Genomic DNA, 20,711 nt, shown 5'->3' with positions numbered 1-20,711 from the left:
GCTTTTGACCAGGGCCAGATTTAGAATATGTATTTTATGAAAGCTAAACTCAAACGAAAGTGCTGCCGACAGACATCACACAGCCCTGCTCTTGACGTTCGGCATGCGAACTGGCAGCGGTGGGATTTAAACCCACGCCTCCGAAGAGACTGGAACCTAAATCCAGCACCTTAGACCACTCGGCCACGCTACCTGTTGCTCAGTTGGAAAAGAAATGCGACCAGCGAAACCGTGCAAAAAAAGGCGTTTCTATGATAGTAATTATCTTCAAACCATGTTCCGTGTGCATGGAACTTTAGATATCAATTACAGGCGCCGATTTGCGACACGGCACTGCGAAAGCAAGTGTCCTTGCGATGGTGGTATAGTGGTAAGCATAGCTGCCTTCCAAGCAGTTGACCCGGGTTGGAGTCCCGGCCATCGCATGCTGTACTTTTGAGTTATACATGTGTATATGCAGTTTCATTCACAACTAAAGCTCTCAGAGGGCAATGGCCAAACTGTCAAACAGTTGAGTATTAGAGCATTTGAACTAATCCTCTTGGCAGATCGCATGATTGCGGAGTGACAGGTATGAAACAGCCCCATAACATGAATGAGTGAATGCTGTTCACCCACTATAACAAGAATCAACAAAGTACATGACGCTGACGTGAAGTTGAACACGCAACTTTCTGATCTGCAGTCAGACGCGCTACCGTTGCGCCGCAGAGGCAGCCCGAGTGGTCCGGTCCGATGGCGCTGTGTTACGTTATAGAAGAAACGCTCAAATAAGCTCTATTTTCAGAATCAAAAAGGTTTTCTGGCAATTGTCAGTGAACAAAATTCCCAAACTACAAGCGTACTTGGGTGGTAAGGTGCAGCATAGCATTTTAGCCTAAGTCCAAGATGTTTATAACACATGAGATTATTCAGCAACGCCTTGACAGGGATGACTAATGAGGCCAAAGAGTTCTTTTGGGGTCTCCCCACGTAGATTTAAATCCTGAGAGTAATGGCTTCTTCTGCTCAAGTGTGTGATGGGATTTTGTTTACTTTGCCAGTGCCCCATTTTTAAGCCTATGGCTTTTGATTTCTTTCGATCGATCGATCGATCTTTGCAAAGTAAATAAGTATTCAACTGCGGACTCTTGATTGACATTGCCATCCCTCTGAACTTCAGAAGCATGCGCTTTGGCCTCAAAACTCCTCCTACTTTTGGCGGCAGGAAAAAAAGGCTACAACCCATACACACGCACAAGAAAAGGTTCCCGTAACAACTAATGAGTTGTTGTGGCCGAGTGGTTAAGGCGATGGGCTAGAAATCCATTGGGAATTTCCCGCGCAGGTTCGAATCCTGCCGACGACGTAGTTCATGTTGTTCCCGTACGGGCCCCTTCTGGCAGGCCAATTGGCGGAAGTAAAGAATCACTGGTTGGCTTTTGACCAGGGCCAGATTTAGAATATGTATTTTATGAAAGCTAAACTCAAACGGAAGTGCTGCCGACAGACATCACACAGCCCTGCTCTTGACGTTCGGCATGCGAACTGGCAGCGGTGGGATTTAAACCCACGCCTCCGAAGAGACTGGAACCTAAATCCAGCACCTTAGACCACTCGGCCACGCTACCTGTTGCTCAGTTGGACAAGAAATGCGACCAGCGAAACCGTGCAAAAAAAGGCGTTTCTATGATAGTAATTATCTTCAAACCATGTTCCGTGTGCATGGAACTTTAGATATCAATTACAGGCGCCGATTTGCGACACGGCACTGCGAAAGCAAGTGTCCTTGCGATGGTGGTATAGTGGTAAGCATAGCTGCCTTCCAAGCAGTTGACCCGGGTTGGAGTCCCGGCCATCGCATGCTGTACTTTTGAGTTATACATGTGTATATGCAGTTTCATTCACAACTAAAGCTCTCAGAGGGCAATGGCCAAACTGTCAAACAGTTGAGTATTAGAGCATTTGAACTAATCCTCTTGGCAGATCGCATGATTGCGGAGTGACAGGTATGAAACAGCCCCATAACATGAATGAGTGAATGCTGTTCACCCACTATAACAAGAATCAACAAAGTACATGACGCTGACGTGAAGTTGAACACGCAACTTTCTGATCTGCAGTCAGACGCGCTACCGTTGCGCCGCAGAGGCAGCCCGAGTGGTCCGGTCCGATGGCGCTGTGTTACGTTATAGAAGAAACGCTCAAATAAGCTCTATTTTCAGAATCAAAAAGGTTTTCTGGCAATTGTCAGTGAACAAAATTCCCAAACTACAAGCGTACTTGGGTGGTAAGGTGCAGCATAGCATTTTAGCCTAAGTCCAAGATGTTTATAACACATGAGATTATTCAGCAACGCCTTGACAGGGATGACTAATGAGGCCAAAGAGTTCTTTTGGGGTCTCCCCACGTAGATTTAAATCCTGAGAGTAATGGCTTCTTCTGCTCAAGAGTGTGATGGGATTTTGTTTACTTTGCCAGTGCCCCATTTTTAAGCCTATGGCTTTTGATTTCTTTCGATCGATCGATCGATCTTTGCAAAGTAAATAAGTATTCAACTGCGGACTCTTGGTTGACATTGCCATCCCTCTGAACTTTAGAAGCATGCGCTTTGGCCTCAAAACTCCTCCTACTTTTGGCGGCAGGAAAAAAAGGCTACAACCCATACACACGCACAAGAAAAGGTTCCGATGGCGCTGTGTTACGTTATAGAAGAAACGCTCAAATAAGCTCTATTTTCAGAATCAAAAAGGTTTTCTGGCAATTGTCAGTGAACAAAATTCCCAAACTACAAGCGTACTTGGGTGGTAAGGTGCAGCATAGCATTTTAGCCTAAGTCCAAGATGTTTATAACACATGAGATTATTCAGCAACGCCTTGACAGGGATGACTAATGAGGCCAAAGAGTTCTTTTGGGGTCTCCCCACGTAGATTTAAATCCTGAGAGTAATGGCTTCTTCTGCTCAAGTGTGTGATGGGATTTTGTTTACTTTGCCAGTGCCCCATTTTTAAGCCTATGGCTTTTGATTTCTTTCGATCGATCGATCGATCTTTGCAAAGTAAATAAGTATTCAACTGCGGACTCTTGGTTGACATTGCCATCCCTCTGAACTTTAGAAGCATGCGCTTTGGCCTCAAAACTCCTCCTACTTTTGGCGGCAGGAAAAAAAGGCTACAACCCATACACACGCACAAGAAAAGGTTCCGATGGCGCTGTGTTACGTTATAGAAGAAACGCTCAAATAAGCTCTATTTTCAGAATCAAAAAGGTTTTCTGGCAATTGTCAGTGAACAAAATTCCCAAACTACAAGCGTACTTGGGTGGTAAGGTGCAGCATAGCATTTTAGCCTAAGTCCAAGATGTTTATAACACATGAGATTATTCAGCAACGCCTTGACAGGGATGACTAATGAGGCCAAAGAGTTCTTTTGGGGTCTCCCCACGTAGATTTAAATCCTGAGAGTAATGGCTTCTTCTGCTCAAGTGTGTGATGGGATTTTGTTTACTTTGCCAGTGCCCCATTTTTAAGCCTATGGCTTTTGATTTCTTTCGATCGATCGATCGATCTTTGCAAAGTAAATAAGTATTCAACTGCGGACTCTTGATTGACATTGCCATCCCTCTGAACTTCAGAAGCATGCGCTTTGGCCTCAAAACTCCTCCTACTTTTGGCGGCAGGAAAAAAAGGCTACAACCCATACACACGCACAAGAAAAGGTTCCCGTAACAACTAATGAGTTGTTGTGGCCGAGTGGTTAAGGCGATGGGCTAGAAATCCATTGGGAATTTCCCGCGCAGGTTCGAATCCTGCCAACGACGTAGTTCATGTTGTTCCCGTACGGGCCCCTTCTGGCAGGCCAATTGGCGGAAGTAAAGAATCACTGGTTGGCTTTTGACCAGGGCCAGATTTAGAATATGTATTTTATGAAAGCTAAACTCAAACGGAAGTGCTGCCGACAGACATCACACAGCCCTGCTCTTGACGTTCGGCATGCGAACTGGCAGCGGTGGGATTTAAACCCACGCCTCCGAAGAGACTGGAACCTAAATCCAGCACCTTAGACCACTCGGCCACGCTACCTGTTGCTCAGTTGGACAAGAAATGCGACCAGCGAAACCGTGCAAAAAAAGGCGTTTCTATGATAGTAATTATCTTCAAACCATGTTCCGTGTGCATGGAACTTTAGATATCAATTACAGGCGCCGATTTGCGACACGGCACTGCGAAAGCAAGTGTCCTTGCGATGGTGGTATAGTGGTAAGCATAGCTGCCTTCCAAGCAGTTGACCCGGGTTGGAGTCCCGGCCATCGCATGCTGTACTTTTGAGTTATACATGTGTATATGCAGTTTCATTCACAACTAAAGCTCTCAGAGGGCAATGGCCAAACTGTCAAACAGTTGAGTATTAGAGCATTTGAACTAATCCTCTTGGCAGATCGCATGATTGCGGAGTGACAGGTATGAAACAGCCCCATAACATGAATGAGTGAATGCTGTTCACCCACTATAACAAGAATCAACAAAGTACATGACGCTGACGTGAAGTTGAACACGCAACTTTCTGATCTGCAGTCAGACGCGCTACCGTTGCGCCGCAGAGGCAGCCCGAGTGGTCCGGTCCGATGGCGCTGTGTTACGTTATAGAAGAAACGCTCAAATAAGCTCTATTTTCAGAATCAAAAAGGTTTTCTGGCAATTGTCAGTGAACAAAATTCCCAAACTACAAGCGTACTTGGGTGGTAAGGTGCAGCATAGCATTTTAGCCTAAGTCCAAGATGTTTATAACACATGAGATTATTCAGCAACGCCTTGACAGGGATGACTAATGAGGCCAAAGAGTTCTTTTGGGGTCTCCCCACGTAGATTTAAATCCTGAGAGTAATGGCTTCTTCTGCTCAAGAGTGTGATGGGATTTTGTTTACTTTGCCAGTGCCCCATTTTTAAGCCTATGGCTTTTGATTTCTTTCGATCGATCGATCGATCTTTGCAAAGTAAATAAGTATTCAACTGCGGACTCTTGGTTGACATTGCCATCCCTCTGAACTTTAGAAGCATGCGCTTTGGCCTCAAAACTCCTCCTACTTTTGACGGCAGGAAAAAAAGGCTACAACCCATACACACGCACAAGAAAAGGTTCCGATGGCGCTGTGTTACGTTATAGAAGAAACGCTCAAATAAGCTCTATTTTCAGAATCAAAAAGGTTTTCTGGCAATTGTCAGTGAACAAAATTCCCAAACTACAAGCGTACTTGGGTGGTAAGGTGCAGCATAGCATTTTAGCCTAAGTCCAAGATGTTTATAACACATGAGATTATTCAGCAACGCCTTGACAGGGATGACTAATGAGGCCAAAGAGTTCTTTTGGGGTCTCCCCACGTAGATTTAAATCCTGAGAGTAATGGCTTCTTCTGCTCAAGTGTGTGATGGGATTTTGTTTACTTTGCCAGTGCCCCATTTTTAAGCCTATGGCTTTTGATTTCTTTCGATCGATCGATCGATCTTTGCAAAGTAAATAAGTATTCAACTGCGGACTCTTGGTTGACATTGCCATCCCTCTGAACTTTAGAAGCATGCGCTTTGGCCTCAAAACTCCTCCTACTTTTGGCGGCAGGAAAAAAAGGCTACAACCCATACACACGCACAAGAAAAGGTTCCGATGGCGCTGTGTTACGTTATAGAAGAAACGCTCAAATAAGCTCTATTTTCAGAATCAAAAAGGTTTTCTGGCAATTGTCAGTGAACAAAATTCCCAAACTACAAGCGTACTTGGGTGGTAAGGTGCAGCATAGCATTTTAGCCTAAGTCCAAGATGTTTATAACACATGAGATTATTCAGCAACGCCTTGACAGGGATGACTAATGAGGCCAAAGAGTTCTTTTGGGGTCTCCCCACGTAGATTTAAATCCTGAGAGTAATGGCTTCTTCTGCTCAAGTGTGTGATGGGATTTTGTTTACTTTGCCAGTGCCCCATTTTTAAGCCTATGGCTTTTGATTTCTTTCGATCGATCGATCTTTGCAAAGTAAATAAGTATTCAACTGCGGACTCTTGGTTGACATTGCCATCCCTCTGAACTTTAGAAGCATGCGCTTTGGCCTCAAAACTCCTCCTACTTTTGGCGGCAGGAAAAAAAGGCTACAACCCATACACACGCACAAGAAAAGGTTCCGATGGCGCTGTGTTACGTTATAGAAGAAACGCTCAAATAAGCTCTATTTTCAGAATCAAAAAGGTTTTCTGGCAATTGTCAGTGAACTAAATTCCCAAACTACAAGCGTACTTGGGTGGTAAGGTGCAGCATAGCATTTTAGCCTAAGTCCAAGATGTTTATAACACATGAGATTATTCAGCAACGCCTTGACAGGGATGACTAATGAGGCCAAAGAGTTCTTTTGGGGTCTCCCCACGTAGATTTAAATCCTGAGAGTAATGGCTTCTTCTGCTCAAGTGTGTGATGGGATTTTGTTTACTTTGCCAGTGCCCCATTTTTAAGCCTATGGCTTTTGATTTCTTTCGATCGATCGATCGATCTTTGCAAAGTAAATAAGTATTCAACTGCGGACTCTTGGTTGACATTGCCATCCCTCTGAACTTTAGAAGCATGCGCTTTGGCCTCAAAACTCCTCCTACTTTTGGCGGCAGGAAAAAAAGGCTACAACCCATACACACGCACAAGAAAAGGTTCCGATGGCGCTGTGTTACGTTATAGAAGAAACGCTCAAATAAGCTCTATTTTCAGAATCAAAAAGGTTTTCTGGCAATTGTCAGTGAACAAAATTCCCAAACTACAAGCGTACTTGGGTGGTAAGGTGCAGCATAGCATTTTAGCCTAAGTCCAAGATGTTTATAACACATGAGATTATTCAGCAACGCCTTGACAGGGATGACTAATGAGGCCAAAGAGTTCTTTTGGGGTCTCCCCACGTAGATTTAAATCCTGAGAGTAATGGCTTCTTCTGCTCAAGTGTGTGATGGGATTTTGTTTACTTTGCCAGTGCCCCATTTTTAAGCCTATGGCTTTTGATTTCTTTCGATCGATCGATCTTTGCAAAGTAAATAAGTATTCAACTGCGGACTCTTGGTTGACATTGCCATCCCTCTGAACTTTAGAAGCATGCGCTTTGGCCTCAAAACTCCTCCTACTTTTGGCGGCAGGAAAAAAAGGCTACAACCCATACACACGCACAAGAAAAGGTTCCGATGGCGCTGTGTTACGTTATAGAAGAAACGCTCAAATAAGCTCTATTTTCAGAATCAAAAAGGTTTTCTGGCAATTGTCAGTGAACAAAATTCCCAAACTACAAGCGTACTTGGGTGGTAAGGTGCAGCATAGCATTTTAGCCTAAGTCCAAGATGTTTATAACACATGAGATTATTCAGCAACGCCTTGACAGGGATGACTAATGAGGCCAAAGAGTTCTTTTGGGGTCTCCCCACGTAGATTTAAATCCTGAGAGTAATGGCTTCTTCTGCTCAAGTGTGTGATGGGATTTTGTTTACTTTGCCAGTGCCCCATTTTTAAGCCTATGGCTTTTGATTTCTTTCGATCGATCGATCTTTGCAAAGTAAATAAGTATTCAACTGCGGACTCTTGGTTGACATTGCCATCCCTCTGAACTTTAGAAGCATGCGCTTTGGCCTCAAAACTCCTCCTACTTTTGGCGGCAGGAAAAAAAGGCTACAACCCATACACACGCACAAGAAAAGGTTCCGATGGCGCTGTGTTACGTTATAGAAGAAACGCTCAAATAAGCTCTATTTTCAGAATCAAAAAGGTTTTCTGGCAATTGTCAGTGAACTAAATTCCCAAACTACAAGCGTACTTGGGTGGTAAGGTGCAGCATAGCATTTTAGCCTAAGTCCAAGATGTTTATAACACATGAGATTATTCAGCAACGCCTTGACAGGGATGACTAATGAGGCCAAAGAGTTCTTTTGGGGTCTCCCCACGTAGATTTAAATCCTGAGAGTATTGGCTTCTTCTGCTCAAGTGTGTGATGGGATTTTGTTTACTTTGCCAGTGCCCCATTTTTAAGCCTATGGCTTTTGATTTCTTTCGATCGATCGATCGATCGATCTTTGCAAAGTAAATAAGTATTCAACTGCGGACTCTTGATTGACATTGCCATCCCTCTGAACTTCAGAAGCATGCGCTTTGGTCTCAAAACTCCTCCTACTTTTGGCGGCAGGAAAAAAAGGCTACAACCCATACGCACGCACAAGAAAAGGTTCCCGTAAGCAGCTAATGAGTTGTTGGACTAGAAATCCATTGGGAATTTCCCGCGCAGGTTCGAATCCTGCCAACAACGTGGTTCATGTTGTTCCCGTACGGGCCCCTGCTGGCAGGCCATTTGGCGGAAGTGAAGAATCCCTGGTTGGCTTTTGACCAGGGCCAGATTTAGAATATGTATTTTATGAAAGCTAAACTCAAACGGAAGCGCTGCCGACAGACATCACACAGCCCTGCTCTTGACGTTCTGCATGCGAACTGGCAGCGGTGGGATTTAAACCCACGCCTCCGAAGAGACTGGAACCTAAATCCAGCGCCTTAGACCACTCGGCCACGCTACCTGTTGCTCAGTTGGACAAGAAATGCGACCAGCGAAACCGTGCAAAAAAAGGCGTTTCTATGATAGTAATTATCTTCAAACCATGTTCCGTGTGCATGGAACTTTAGATATCAATTACAGGCGCCGATTTGCGACACGGCACTGCGAAAGCATGTGTCCTTGCGATGGTGGTATAGTGGTAAGCATAGCTGCCTTCCAAGCAGTTGACCCGTGTTCGATTCCCGGCCATCGGATGCTGTACTTTTGAGTTATACATGTGTATATGCAGTTTCATTCACAACTAAAGCTCTCAGAGGGCAATGGCCAAACTGTCAAACAGTTGAGTATTAGAGCATTTGAACTAATCCTCTTGGCAGATCGCATGATTGCGGAGTGACAGGTATGAAACAGCCCCATAACATGAATGAGTGAATGCTGTTCACCCACTATAACAAGAATCAACAAAGTACATGACGCTGACGTGAAGTTGAACACGCAACTTTCTGATCTGCAGTCAGACGCGCTACCGTTGCGCCACAGAGGCAGCCCGAGTGGTCCGGTCCGATGGCGCTGTGTTACGTTATAGAAGAAACGCTCAAATAAGCTCTATTTTCAGAATCAAAAAGGTTTTCTGGCAATTGTCAGTGAACAAAATTCCCAAACTACAAGCGTACTTGGGTGGTAAGGTGCAGCATAGCATTTTAGCCTAAGTCCAAGATGTTTATAACACATGAGATTATTCAGCAACGCCTTGACAGGGATGACTAATGAGGCCAAAGAGTTCTTTTGGGGTCTCCCCACGTAGATTTAAATCCTGAGAGTAATGGCTTCTTCTGCTCAAGTGTGTGATGGGATTTTGTTTACTTTGCCAGTGCCCCATTTTTAAGCCTATGGCTTTTGATTTCTTTCGATCGATCGATCGATCTTTGCAAAGTAAATAAGTATTCAACTGCGGACTCTTGGTTGACATTGCCATCCCTCTGAACTTTAGAAGCATGCGCTTTGGCCTCAAAACTCCTCCTACTTTTGGCGGCAGGAAAAAAAGGCTACAACCCATACACACGCACAAGAAAAGGTTCCGATGGCGCTGTGTTACGTTATAGAAGAAACGCTCAAATAAGCTCTATTTTCAGAATCAAAAAGGTTTTCTGGCAATTGTCAGTGAACAAAATTCCCAAACTACAAGCGTACTTGGGTGGTAAGGTGCAGCATAGCATTTTAGCCTAAGTCCAAGATGTTTATAACACATGAGATTATTCAGCAACGCCTTGACAGGGATGACTAATGAGGCCAAAGAGTTCTTTTGGGGTCTCCCCACGTAGATTTAAATCCTGAGAGTAATGGCTTCTTCTGCTCAAGTGTGTGATGGGATTTTGTTTACTTTGCCAGTGCCCCATTTTTAAGCCTATGGCTTTTGATTTCTTTCGATCGATCGATCGATCTTTGCAAAGTAAATAAGTATTCAACTGCGGACTCTTGATTGACATTGCCATCCCTCTGAACTTCAGAAGCATGCGCTTTGGCCTCAAAACTCCTCCTACTTTTGGCGGCAGGAAAAAAAGGCTACAACCCATACACACGCACAAGAAAAGGTTCCCGTAAGCAGCTAATGAGTTGTTGTGGCCGAGTGGTTAAGGCGATGGACTAGAAATCCATTGGGAATTTCCCGCGCAGGTTCGAATCCTGCCAACGACGTAGTTCATGTTGTTCCCGTACGGGCCCCTTCTGGCAGGCCATTTGGCGGAAGTAAAGAATCCCTGGTTGGCTTTTGACCAGGGCCAGATTTAGAATATGTATTTTATGAAAGCTAAACTCAAACGAAAGTGCTGCCGACAGACATCACACAGCCCTGCTCTTGACGTTCGGCATGCGAACTGGCAGCGGTGGGATTTAAACCCACGCCTCCGAAGAGACTGGAACCTAAATCCAGCACCTTAGACCACTCGGCCACGCTACCTGTTGCTCAGTTGGAAAAGAAATGCGACCAGCGAAACCGTGCAAAAAAAGGCGTTTCTATGATAGTAATTATCTTCAAACCATGTTCCGTGTGCATGGAACTTTAGATATCAATTACAGGCGCCGATTTGCGACACGGCACTGCGAAAGCAAGTGTCCTTGCGATGGTGGTATAGTGGTAAGCATAGCTGCCTTCCAAGCAGTTGACCCGGGTTGGAGTCCCGGCCATCGCATGCTGTACTTTTGAGTTATACATGTGTATATGCAGTTTCATTCACAACTAAAGCTCTCAGAGGGCAATGGCCAAACTGTCAAACAGTTGAGTATTAGAGCATTTGAACTAATCCTCTTGGCAGATCGCATGATTGCGGAGTGACAGGTATGAAACAGCCCCATAACATGAATGAGTGAATGCTGTTCACCCACTATAACAAGAATCAACAAAGTACATGACGCTGACGTGAAGTTGAACACGCAACTTTCTGATCTGCAGTCAGACGCGCTACCGTTGCGCCGCAGAGGCAGCCCGAGTGGTCCGGTCCGATGGCGCTGTGTTACGTTATAGAAGAAACGCTCAAATAAGCTCTATTTTCAGAATCAAAAAGGTTTTCTGGCAATTGTCAGTGAACAAAATTCCCAAACTACAAGCGTACTTGGGTGGTAAGGTGCAGCATAGCATTTTAGCCTAAGTCCAAGATGTTTATAACACATGAGATTATTCAGCAACGCCTTGACAGGGATGACTAATGAGGCCAAAGAGTTCTTTTGGGGTCTCCCCACGTAGATTTAAATCCTGAGAGTAATGGCTTCTTCTGCTCAAGTGTGTGATGGGATTTTGTTTACTTTGCCAGTGCCCCATTTTTAAGCCTATGGCTTTTGATTTCTTTCGATCGATCGATCGATCTTTGCAAAGTAAATAAGTATTCAACTGCGGACTCTTGATTGACATTGCCATCCCTCTGAACTTCAGAAGCATGCGCTTTGGCCTCAAAACTCCTCCTACTTTTGGCGGCAGGAAAAAAAGGCTACAACCCATACACACGCACAAGAAAAGGTTCCCGTAACAACTAATGAGTTGTTGTGGCCGAGTGGTTAAGGCGATGGGCTAGAAATCCATTGGGAATTTCCCGCGCAGGTTCGAATCCTGCCAACGACGTAGTTCATGTTGTTCCCGTACGGGCCCCTTCTGGCAGGCCAATTGGCGGAAGTAAAGAATCACTGGTTGGCTTTTGACCAGGGCCAGATTTAGAATATGTATTTTATGAAAGCTAAACTCAAACGGAAGTGCTGCCGACAGACATCACACAGCCCTGCTCTTGACGTTCGGCATGCGAACTGGCAGCGGTGGGATTTAAACCCACGCCTCCGAAGAGACTGGAACCTAAATCCAGCACCTTAGACCACTCGGCCACGCTACCTGTTGCTCAGTTGGACAAGAAATGCGACCAGCGAAACCGTGCAAAAAAAGGCGTTTCTATGATAGTAATTATCTTCAAACCATGTTCCGTGTGCATGGAACTTTAGATATCAATTACAGGCGCCGATTTGCGACACGGCACTGCGAAAGCAAGTGTCCTTGCGATGGTGGTATAGTGGTAAGCATAGCTGCCTTCCAAGCAGTTGACCCGGGTTGGAGTCCCGGCCATCGCATGCTGTACTTTTGAGTTATACATGTGTATATGCAGTTTCATTCACAACTAAAGCTCTCAGAGGGCAATGGCCAAACTGTCAAACAGTTGAGTATTAGAGCATTTGAACTAATCCTCTTGGCAGATCGCATGATTGCGGAGTGACAGGTATGAAACAGCCCCATAACATGAATGAGTGAATGCTGTTCACCCACTATAACAAGAATCAACAAAGTACATGACGCTGACGTGAAGTTGAACACGCAACTTTCTGATCTGCAGTCAGACGCGCTACCGTTGCGCCGCAGAGGCAGCCCGAGTGGTCCGGTCCGATGGCGCTGTGTTACGTTATAGAAGAAACGCTCAAATAAGCTCTATTTTCAGAATCAAAAAGGTTTTCTGGCAATTGTCAGTGAACAAAATTCCCAAACTACAAGCGTACTTGGGTGGTAAGGTGCAGCATAGCATTTTAGCCTAAGTCCAAGATGTTTATAACACATGAGATTATTCAGCAACGCCTTGACAGGGATGACTAATGAGGCCAAAGAGTTCTTTTGGGGTCTCCCCACGTAGATTTAAATCCTGAGAGTAATGGCTTCTTCTGCTCAAGAGTGTGATGGGATTTTGTTTACTTTGCCAGTGCCCCATTTTTAAGCCTATGGCTTTTGATTTCTTTCGATCGATCGATCGATCTTTGCAAAGTAAATAAGTATTCAACTGCGGACTCTTGGTTGACATTGCCATCCCTCTGAACTTTAGAAGCATGCGCTTTGGCCTCAAAACTCCTCCTACTTTTGACGGCAGGAAAAAAAGGCTACAACCCATACACACGCACAAGAAAAGGTTCCGATGGCGCTGTGTTACGTTATAGAAGAAACGCTCAAATAAGCTCTATTTTCAGAATCAAAAAGGTTTTCTGGCAATTGTCAGTGAACAAAATTCCCAAACTACAAGCGTACTTGGGTGGTAAGGTGCAGCATAGCATTTTAGCCTAAGTCCAAGATGTTTATAACACATGAGATTATTCAGCAACGCCTTGACAGGGATGACTAATGAGGCCAAAGAGTTCTTTTGGGGTCTCCCCACGTAGATTTAAATCCTGAGAGTAATGGCTTCTTCTGCTCAAGTGTGTGATGGGATTTTGTTTACTTTGCCAGTGCCCCATTTTTAAGCCTATGGCTTTTGATTTCTTTCGATCGATCGATCGATCTTTGCAAAGTAAATAAGTATTCAACTGCGGACTCTTGGTTGACATTGCCATCCCTCTGAACTTTAGAAGCATGCGCTTTGGCCTCAAAACTCCTCCTACTTTTGGCGGCAGGAAAAAAAGGCTACAACCCATACACACGCACAAGAAAAGGTTCCGATGGCGCTGTGTTACGTTATAGAAGAAACGCTCAAATAAGCTCTATTTTCAGAATCAAAAAGGTTTTCTGGCAATTGTCAGTGAACAAAATTCCCAAACTACAAGCGTACTTGGGTGGTAAGGTGCAGCATAGCATTTTAGCCTAAGTCCAAGATGTTTATAACACATGAGATTATTCAGCAACGCCTTGACAGGGATGACTAATGAGGCCAAAGAGTTCTTTTGGGGTCTCCCCACGTAGATTTAAATCCTGAGAGTAATGGCTTCTTCTGCTCAAGTGTGTGATGGGATTTTGTTTACTTTGCCAGTGCCCCATTTTTAAGCCTATGGCTTTTGATTTCTTTCGATCGATCGATCTTTGCAAAGTAAATAAGTATTCAACTGCGGACTCTTGGTTGACATTGCCATCCCTCTGAACTTTAGAAGCATGCGCTTTGGCCTCAAAACTCCTCCTACTTTTGGCGGCAGGAAAAAAAGGCTACAACCCATACACACGCACAAGAAAAGGTTCCGATGGCGCTGTGTTACGTTATAGAAGAAACGCTCAAATAAGCTCTATTTTCAGAATCAAAAAGGTTTTCTGGCAATTGTCAGTGAACTAAATTCCCAAACTACAAGCGTACTTGGGTGGTAAGGTGCAGCATAGCATTTTAGCCTAAGTCCAAGATGTTTATAACACATGAGATTATTCAGCAACGCCTTGACAGGGATGACTAATGAGGCCAAAGAGTTCTTTTGGGGTCTCCCCACGTAGATTTAAATCCTGAGAGTAATGGCTTCTTCTGCTCAAGTGTGTGATGGGATTTTGTTTACTTTGCCAGTGCCCCATTTTTAAGCCTATGGCTTTTGATTTCTTTCGATCGATCGATCGATCTTTGCAAAGTAAATAAGTATTCAACTGCGGACTCTTGGTTGACATTGCCATCCCTCTGAACTTTAGAAGCATGCGCTTTGGCCTCAAAACTCCTCCTACTTTTGGCGGCAGGAAAAAAAGGCTACAACCCATACACACGCACAAGAAAAGGTTCCGATGGCGCTGTGTTACGTTATAGAAGAAACGCTCAAATAAGCTCTATTTTCAGAATCAAAAAGGTTTTCTGGCAATTGTCAGTGAACAAAATTCCCAAACTACAAGCGTACTTGGGTGGTAAGGTGCAGCATAGCATTTTAGCCTAAGTCCAAGATGTTTATAACACATGAGATTATTCAGCAACGCCTTGACAGGGATGACTAATGAGGCCAAAGAGTTCTTTTGGGGTCTCCCCACGTAGATTTAAATCCTGAGAGTAATGGCTTCTTCTGCTCAAGTGTGTGATGGGATTTTGTTTACTTTGCCAGTGCCCCATTTTTAAGCCTATGGCTTTTGATTTCTTTCGATCGATCGATCTTTGCAAAGTAAATAAGTATTCAACTGCGGACTCTTGGTTGACATTGCCATCCCTCTGAACTTTAGAAGCATGCGCTTTGGCCTCAAAACTCCTCCTACTTTTGGCGGCAGGAAAAAAAGGCTACAACCCATACACACGCACAAGAAAAGGTTCCGATGGCGCTGTGTTACGTTATAGAAGAAACGCTCAAATAAGCTCTATTTTCAGAATCAAAAAGGTTTTCTGGCAATTGTCAGTGAACAAAATTCCCAAACTACAAGCGTACTTGGGTGGTAAGGTGCAGCATAGCATTTTAGCCTAAGTCCAAGATGTTTATAACACATGAGATTATTCAGCAACGCCTTGACAGGGATGACTAATGAGGCCAAAGAGTTCTTTTGGGGTCTCCCCACGTAGATTTAAATCCTGAGAGTAATGGCTTCTTCTGCTCAAGTGTGTGATGGGATTTTGTTTACTTTGCCAGTGCCCCATTTTTAAGCCTATGGCTTTTGATTTCTTTCGATCGATCGATCTTTGCAAAGTAAATAAGTATTCAACTGCGGACTCTTGGTTGACATTGCCATCCCTCTGAACTTTAGAAGCATGCGCTTTGGCCTCAAAACTCCTCCTACTTTTGGCGGCAGGAAAAAAAGGCTACAACCCATACACACGCACAAGAAAAGGTTCCGATGGCGCTGTGTTACGTTATAGAAGAAACGCTCAAATAAGCTCTATTTTCAGAATCAAAAAGGTTTTCTGGCAATTGTCAGTGAACTAAATTCCCAAACTACAAGCGTACTTGGGTGGTAAGGTGCAGCATAGCATTTTAGCCTAAGTCCAAGATGTTTATAACACATGAGATTATTCAGCAACGCCTTGACAGGGATGACTAATGAGGCCAAAGAGTTCTTTTGGGGTCTCCCCACGTAGATTTAAATCCTGAGAGTAATGGCTTCTTCTGCTCAAGTGTGTGATGGGATTTTGTTTACTTTGCCAGTGCCCCATTTTTAAGCCTATGGCTTTTGATTTCTTTCGATCGATCGATCGATCTTTGCAAAGTAAATAAGTATTCAACTGCGGACTCTTGGTTGACATTGCCATCCCTCTGAACTTTAGAAGCATGCGCTTTGGCCTCAAAACTCCTCCTACTTTTGGCGGCAGGAAAAAAAGGCTACAACCCATACACACGCACAAGAAAAGGTTCCGATGGCGCTGTGTTACGTTATAGAAGAAACGCTCAAATAAGCTCTATTTTCAGAATCAAAAAGGTTTTCTGGCAATTGTCAGTGAACAAAATTCCCAAACTACAAGCGTACTTGGGTGGTAAGGTGCAGCATAGCATTTTAGCCTAAGTCCAAGATGTTTATAACACATGAGATTATTCAGCAACGCCTTGACAGGGATGACTAATGAGGCCAAAGAGTTCTTTTGGGGTCTCCCCACGTAGATTTAAATCCTGAGAGTAATGGCTTCTTCTGCTCAAGTGTGTGATGGGATTTTGTTTACTTTGCCAGTGCCCCATTTTTAAGCCTATGGCTTTTGATTTCTTTCGATCGATCGATCGATCTTTGCAAAGTAAATAAGTATTCAACTGCGGACTCTTGGTTGACATTGCCATCCCTCTGAACTTTAGAAGCATGCGCTTTGGCCTCAAAACTCCTCCTACTTTTGGCGGCAGGAAAAAAAGGCTACAACCCATACACACGCACAAGAAAAGGTTCCGATGGCGCTGTGTTACGTTATAGAAGAAACGCTCAAATAAGCTCTATTTTCAGAATCAAAAAGGTTTTCTGGCAATTGTCAGTGAACAAAATTCCCAAACTACAAGCGTACTTGGGTGGTAAGGTGCAGCATAGCATTTTAGCCTAAGTCCAAGATGTTTATAACACATGAGATTATTCAGCAACGCCTTGACAGGGATGACTAATGAGGCCAAAGAGTTCTTTTGGGGTCTCCCCACGTAGATTTAAATCCTGAGAGTAATGGCTTCTTCTGCTCAAGTGTGTGATGGGATTTTGTTTACTTTGCCAGTGCCCCATTTTTAAGCCTATGGCTTTTGATTTCTTTCGATCGATCGATCGATCTTTGCAAAGTAAATAAGTATTCAACTGCGGACTCTTGATTGACATTGCCATCCCTCTGAACTTCAGAAGCATGCGCTTTGGCCTCAAAACTCCTCCTACTTTTGGCGGCAGGAAAAAAAGGCTACAACCCATACACACGCACAAGAAAAGGTTCCCGTAAGCAGCTAATAAGTTGTTGTGGCCGAGTGGTTAAGGCGATGGACTAGAAATCCATTGGGAATTTCCCGCGCAGGTTCGAATCCTGCCAACGACGTGGTTCATGTTGTTCCCGTACGGGCCCCTTCTGGCAGGCCATTTGGCGGAAGTAAAGAATCCCTGGTTGGCTTTTGACCAGGGCCAGATTTAGAATATGTATTTTATGAAAGCTAAACTCAAACGGAAGTAATGCCGACAGACATCACACAGCCCTGCTCTTGACGTTCGGCATGCGAACTGGCAGCGGTGGGATTTAAACCCACGCCTCCGAAGAGACTGGAACCTAAATCCAGCACCTTAGACCACTCGGCCACGCTACCTGTTGCTCAGTTGGACAAGAAATGCGACCAGCGAAACCGTGCAAAAAAAGGCGTTTCTATGATAGTAATTATCTTCAAACCATGTTCCGTGTGCATGGAACTTTAGATATCAATTACAGGCGCCGATTTGCGACACGGCACTGCGAAAGCAAGTGTCCTTGCGATGGTGGTATAGTGGTAAGCATAGCTGCCTTCCAAGCAGTTGACCCGGGTTGGAGTCCCGGCCATCGCATGCTGTACTTTTGAGTTATACATGTGTATATGCAGTTTCATTCACAACTAAAGCTCTCAGAGGGCAATGGCCAAACTGTCAAACAGTTGAGTATTAGAGCATTTGAACTAATCCTCTTGGCAGATCGCATGATTGCGGAGTGACAGGTATGAAACAGCCCCATAACATGAATGAGTGAATGCTGTTCACCCACTATAACAAGAATCAACAAAGTACATGACGCTGACGTGAAGTTGAACACGCAACTTTCTGATCTGCAGTCAGACGCGCTACCGTTGCGCCGCAGAGGCAGCCCGAGTGGTCCGGTCCGATGGCGCTGTGTTACGTTATAGAAGAAACGCTCAAATAAGCTCTATTTTCAGAATCAAAAAGGTTTTCTGGCAATTGTCAGTGAACAAAATTCCCAAACTACAAGCGTACTTGGGTGGTAAGGTGCAGCATAGCATTTTAGCCTAAGTCCAAGATGTTTATAACACATGAGATTATTCAGCAACGCCTTGACAGGGATGACTAATGAGGCCAAAGAGTTCTTTTGGGGTCTCCCCACGTAGATTTAAATCCTGAGAGTAATGGCTTCTTCTGCTCAAGTGTGTGATGGGATTTTGTTTACTTTGCCAGTGCCCCATTTTTAAGCCTATGGCTTTTGATTTCTTTCGATCGATCGATCGATCTTTGCAAAGTAAATAAGTATTCAACTGCGGACTCTTGGTTGACATTGCCATCCCTCTGAACTTTAGAAGCATGCGCTTTGGCCTCAAAACTCCTCCTACTTTTGGCGGCAGGAAAAAAAGGCTACAACCCATACACACGCACAAGAAAAGGTTCCGATGGCGCTGTGTTACGTTATAGAAGAAACGCTCAAATAAGCTCTATTTTCAGAATCAAAAAGGTTTTCTGGCAATTGTCAGTGAACAAAATTCCCAAACTACAAGCGTACTTGGGTGGTAAGGTGCAGCATAGCATTTTAGCCTAAGTCCAAGATGTTTATAACACATGAGATTATTCAGCAACGCCTTGACAGGGATGACTAATGAGGCCAAAGAGTTCTTTTGGGGTCTCCCCACGTAGATTTAAATCCTGAGAGTAATGGCTTCTTCTGCTCAAGTGTGTGATGGGATTTTGTTTACTTTGCCAGTGCCCCATTTTTAAGCCTATGGCTTTTGATTTCTTTCGATCGATCGATCGATCTTTGCAAAGTAAATAAGTATTCAACTGCGGACTCTTGGTTGACATTGCCATCCCTCTGAACTTTAGAAGCATGCGCTTTGGCCTCAAAACTCCTCCTACTTTTGGCGGCAGGAAAAAAAGGCTACAACCCATACACACGCACAAGAAAAGGTTCCGATGGCGCTGTGTTACGTTATAGAAGAAACGCTCAAATAAGCTCTATTTTCAGAATCAAAAAGGTTTTCTGGCAATTGTCAGTGAACAAAATTCCCAAACTACAAGCGTACTTGGGTGGTAAGGTGCAGCATAGCATTTTAGCCTAAGTCCAAGATGTTTATAACACATGAGATTATTCAGCAACGCCTTGACAGGGATGACTAATGAGGCCAAAGAGTTCTTTTGGGGTCTCCCCACGTAGATTTAAATCCTGAGAGTAATGGCTTCTTCTGCTCAAGTGTGTGATGGGATTTTGTTTACTTTGCCAGTGCCCCATTTTTAAGCCTATGGCTTTTGATTTCTTTCGATCGATCGATCTTTGCAAAGTAAATAAGTATTCAACTGCGGACTCTTGGTTGACATTGCCATCCCTCTGAACTTTAGAAGCATGCGCTTTGGCCTCAAAACTCCTCCTACTTTTGGCGGCAGGAAAAAAAGGCTACAACCCATACACACGCACAAGAAAAGGTTCCGATGGCGCTGTGTTACGTTATAGAAGAAACGCTCAAATAAGCTCTATTTTCAGAATCAAAAAGGTTTTCTGGCAATTGTCAGTGAACTAAATTCCCAAACTACAAGCGTACTTGGGTGGTAAGGTGCAGCATAGCATTTTAGCCTAAGTCCAAGATGTTTATAACACATGAGATTATTCAGCAACGCCTTGACAGGGATGACTAATGAGGCCAAAGAGTTCTTTTGGGGTCTCCCCACGTAGATTTAAATCCTGAGAGTAATGGCTTCTTCTGCTCAAGTGTGTGATGGGATTTTGTTTACTTTGCCAGTGCCCCATTTTTAAGCCTATGGCTTTTGATTTCTTTCGATCGATCGATCGATCTTTGCAAAGTAAATAAGTATTCAACTGCGGACTCTTGGTTGACATTGCCATCCCTCTGAACTTTAGAAGCATGCGCTTTGGCCTCAAAACTCCTCCTACTTTTGGCGGCAGGAAAAAAAGGCTACAACCCATACACACGCACAAGAAAAGGTTCCGATGGCGCTGTGTTAGGTTATAGAAGAAACGCTCAAATAAGCTCTATTTTCAGAATCAAAAAGGTTTTCTGGCAATTGTCAGTGAACAAAATTCCCAAACTACAAGCGTACTTGGGTGGTAAGGTGCAGCATAGCATTTTAGCCTAAGTCCAAGATGTTTATAACACATGAGATTATTCAGCAACGCCTTGACAGGGATGACTAATGAGGCCAAAGAGTTCTTTTGGGGTCTCCCCACGTAGATTTAAATCCTGAGAGTAATGGCTTCTTCTGCTCAAGTGTGTGATGGGATTTTGTTTACTTTGCCAGTGCCCCATTTTTAAGCCTATGGCTTTTGATTTCTTTCGATCGATCGATCGATCTTTGCAAAGTAAATAAGTATTCAACTGCGGACTCTTGATTGACATTGCCATCCCTCTGAACTTCAGAAGCATGCGCTTTGGCCTCAAAACTCCTCCTACTTTTGGCGGCAGGAAAAAAAGGCTACAACCCATACACACGCACAAGAAAAGGTTCCCGTAAGCAGTTAATAAGTTGTTGTGGCCGAGTGGTTAAGGCGATGGACTAGAAATCCATTGGGAATTTCCCGCGCAGGTTCGAATCCTGCCAACGACGTGGTTCATGTTGTTCCCGTACGGGCCCCTTCTGGCAGGCCATTTGG

At 44.2% G+C, this 20,711-nt stretch overlaps 19 non-coding genes across 19 annotated transcripts; 12 read left to right on the top strand and 7 right to left on the bottom strand.

Moving 5' to 3' along the window:
* Positions 1-111: 111 nt before the first annotated feature.
* trnal-uag (transfer RNA leucine (anticodon UAG)) lies at positions 112-193 on the bottom strand. Its single transcript has one exon. It is a non-coding gene; the product is annotated as a tRNA-Leu (tRNA).
* A 160-nt stretch (positions 194-353) lies between these two features.
* Positions 354-425, top strand: trnag-ucc (transfer RNA glycine (anticodon UCC)). Its single transcript has one exon. It is a non-coding gene; the product is annotated as a tRNA-Gly (tRNA).
* Positions 426-1,266: 841 nt separating this feature from the next.
* On the top strand, positions 1,267-1,348 carry trnas-aga (transfer RNA serine (anticodon AGA)). The gene has a single exon. It is a non-coding gene; the product is annotated as a tRNA-Ser (tRNA).
* A 180-nt stretch (positions 1,349-1,528) lies between these two features.
* trnal-uag (transfer RNA leucine (anticodon UAG)) lies at positions 1,529-1,610 on the bottom strand. The gene has a single exon. It is a non-coding gene; the product is annotated as a tRNA-Leu (tRNA).
* Positions 1,611-1,770: 160 nt separating this feature from the next.
* trnag-ucc (transfer RNA glycine (anticodon UCC)) lies at positions 1,771-1,842 on the top strand. The gene has a single exon. It is a non-coding gene; the product is annotated as a tRNA-Gly (tRNA).
* A 1,875-nt stretch (positions 1,843-3,717) lies between these two features.
* trnas-aga (transfer RNA serine (anticodon AGA)) lies at positions 3,718-3,799 on the top strand. The gene has a single exon. It is a non-coding gene; the product is annotated as a tRNA-Ser (tRNA).
* Positions 3,800-3,979: 180 nt separating this feature from the next.
* On the bottom strand, positions 3,980-4,061 carry trnal-uag (transfer RNA leucine (anticodon UAG)). The gene has a single exon. It is a non-coding gene; the product is annotated as a tRNA-Leu (tRNA).
* Positions 4,062-4,221: 160 nt separating this feature from the next.
* Positions 4,222-4,293, top strand: trnag-ucc (transfer RNA glycine (anticodon UCC)). The gene has a single exon. It is a non-coding gene; the product is annotated as a tRNA-Gly (tRNA).
* A 4,176-nt stretch (positions 4,294-8,469) lies between these two features.
* On the bottom strand, positions 8,470-8,551 carry trnal-uag (transfer RNA leucine (anticodon UAG)). The gene has a single exon. It is a non-coding gene; the product is annotated as a tRNA-Leu (tRNA).
* Positions 8,552-10,142: 1,591 nt separating this feature from the next.
* On the top strand, positions 10,143-10,224 carry trnas-aga (transfer RNA serine (anticodon AGA)). Its single transcript has one exon. It is a non-coding gene; the product is annotated as a tRNA-Ser (tRNA).
* Positions 10,225-10,404: 180 nt separating this feature from the next.
* Positions 10,405-10,486, bottom strand: trnal-uag (transfer RNA leucine (anticodon UAG)). The gene has a single exon. It is a non-coding gene; the product is annotated as a tRNA-Leu (tRNA).
* Positions 10,487-10,646: 160 nt separating this feature from the next.
* Positions 10,647-10,718, top strand: trnag-ucc (transfer RNA glycine (anticodon UCC)). The gene has a single exon. It is a non-coding gene; the product is annotated as a tRNA-Gly (tRNA).
* An 841-nt stretch (positions 10,719-11,559) lies between these two features.
* On the top strand, positions 11,560-11,641 carry trnas-aga (transfer RNA serine (anticodon AGA)). Its single transcript has one exon. It is a non-coding gene; the product is annotated as a tRNA-Ser (tRNA).
* Positions 11,642-11,821: 180 nt separating this feature from the next.
* Positions 11,822-11,903, bottom strand: trnal-uag (transfer RNA leucine (anticodon UAG)). The gene has a single exon. It is a non-coding gene; the product is annotated as a tRNA-Leu (tRNA).
* A 160-nt stretch (positions 11,904-12,063) lies between these two features.
* Positions 12,064-12,135, top strand: trnag-ucc (transfer RNA glycine (anticodon UCC)). Its single transcript has one exon. It is a non-coding gene; the product is annotated as a tRNA-Gly (tRNA).
* A 4,966-nt stretch (positions 12,136-17,101) lies between these two features.
* trnas-aga (transfer RNA serine (anticodon AGA)) lies at positions 17,102-17,183 on the top strand. Its single transcript has one exon. It is a non-coding gene; the product is annotated as a tRNA-Ser (tRNA).
* A 180-nt stretch (positions 17,184-17,363) lies between these two features.
* On the bottom strand, positions 17,364-17,445 carry trnal-uag (transfer RNA leucine (anticodon UAG)). Its single transcript has one exon. It is a non-coding gene; the product is annotated as a tRNA-Leu (tRNA).
* A 160-nt stretch (positions 17,446-17,605) lies between these two features.
* On the top strand, positions 17,606-17,677 carry trnag-ucc (transfer RNA glycine (anticodon UCC)). The gene has a single exon. It is a non-coding gene; the product is annotated as a tRNA-Gly (tRNA).
* Positions 17,678-20,583: 2,906 nt separating this feature from the next.
* On the top strand, positions 20,584-20,665 carry trnas-aga (transfer RNA serine (anticodon AGA)). Its single transcript has one exon. It is a non-coding gene; the product is annotated as a tRNA-Ser (tRNA).
* The last annotated feature ends 46 nt before the right edge of the window (positions 20,666-20,711 follow it).

The sequence above is a fragment of the Eucyclogobius newberryi genome, unplaced genomic scaffold (genome assembly GCF_026437365.1).
Source record: "Eucyclogobius newberryi isolate DKJ021-1_F unplaced genomic scaffold, fEucNew1.0.hap1 SCAF_11, whole genome shotgun sequence".
Lineage (NCBI taxonomy): Eukaryota > Metazoa > Chordata > Actinopteri > Gobiiformes > Gobiidae > Eucyclogobius > Eucyclogobius newberryi.
The sequence above is the reverse complement of the archived record's forward strand: the minus strand, read 5'-3'. Positions and strand labels throughout refer to the sequence as shown.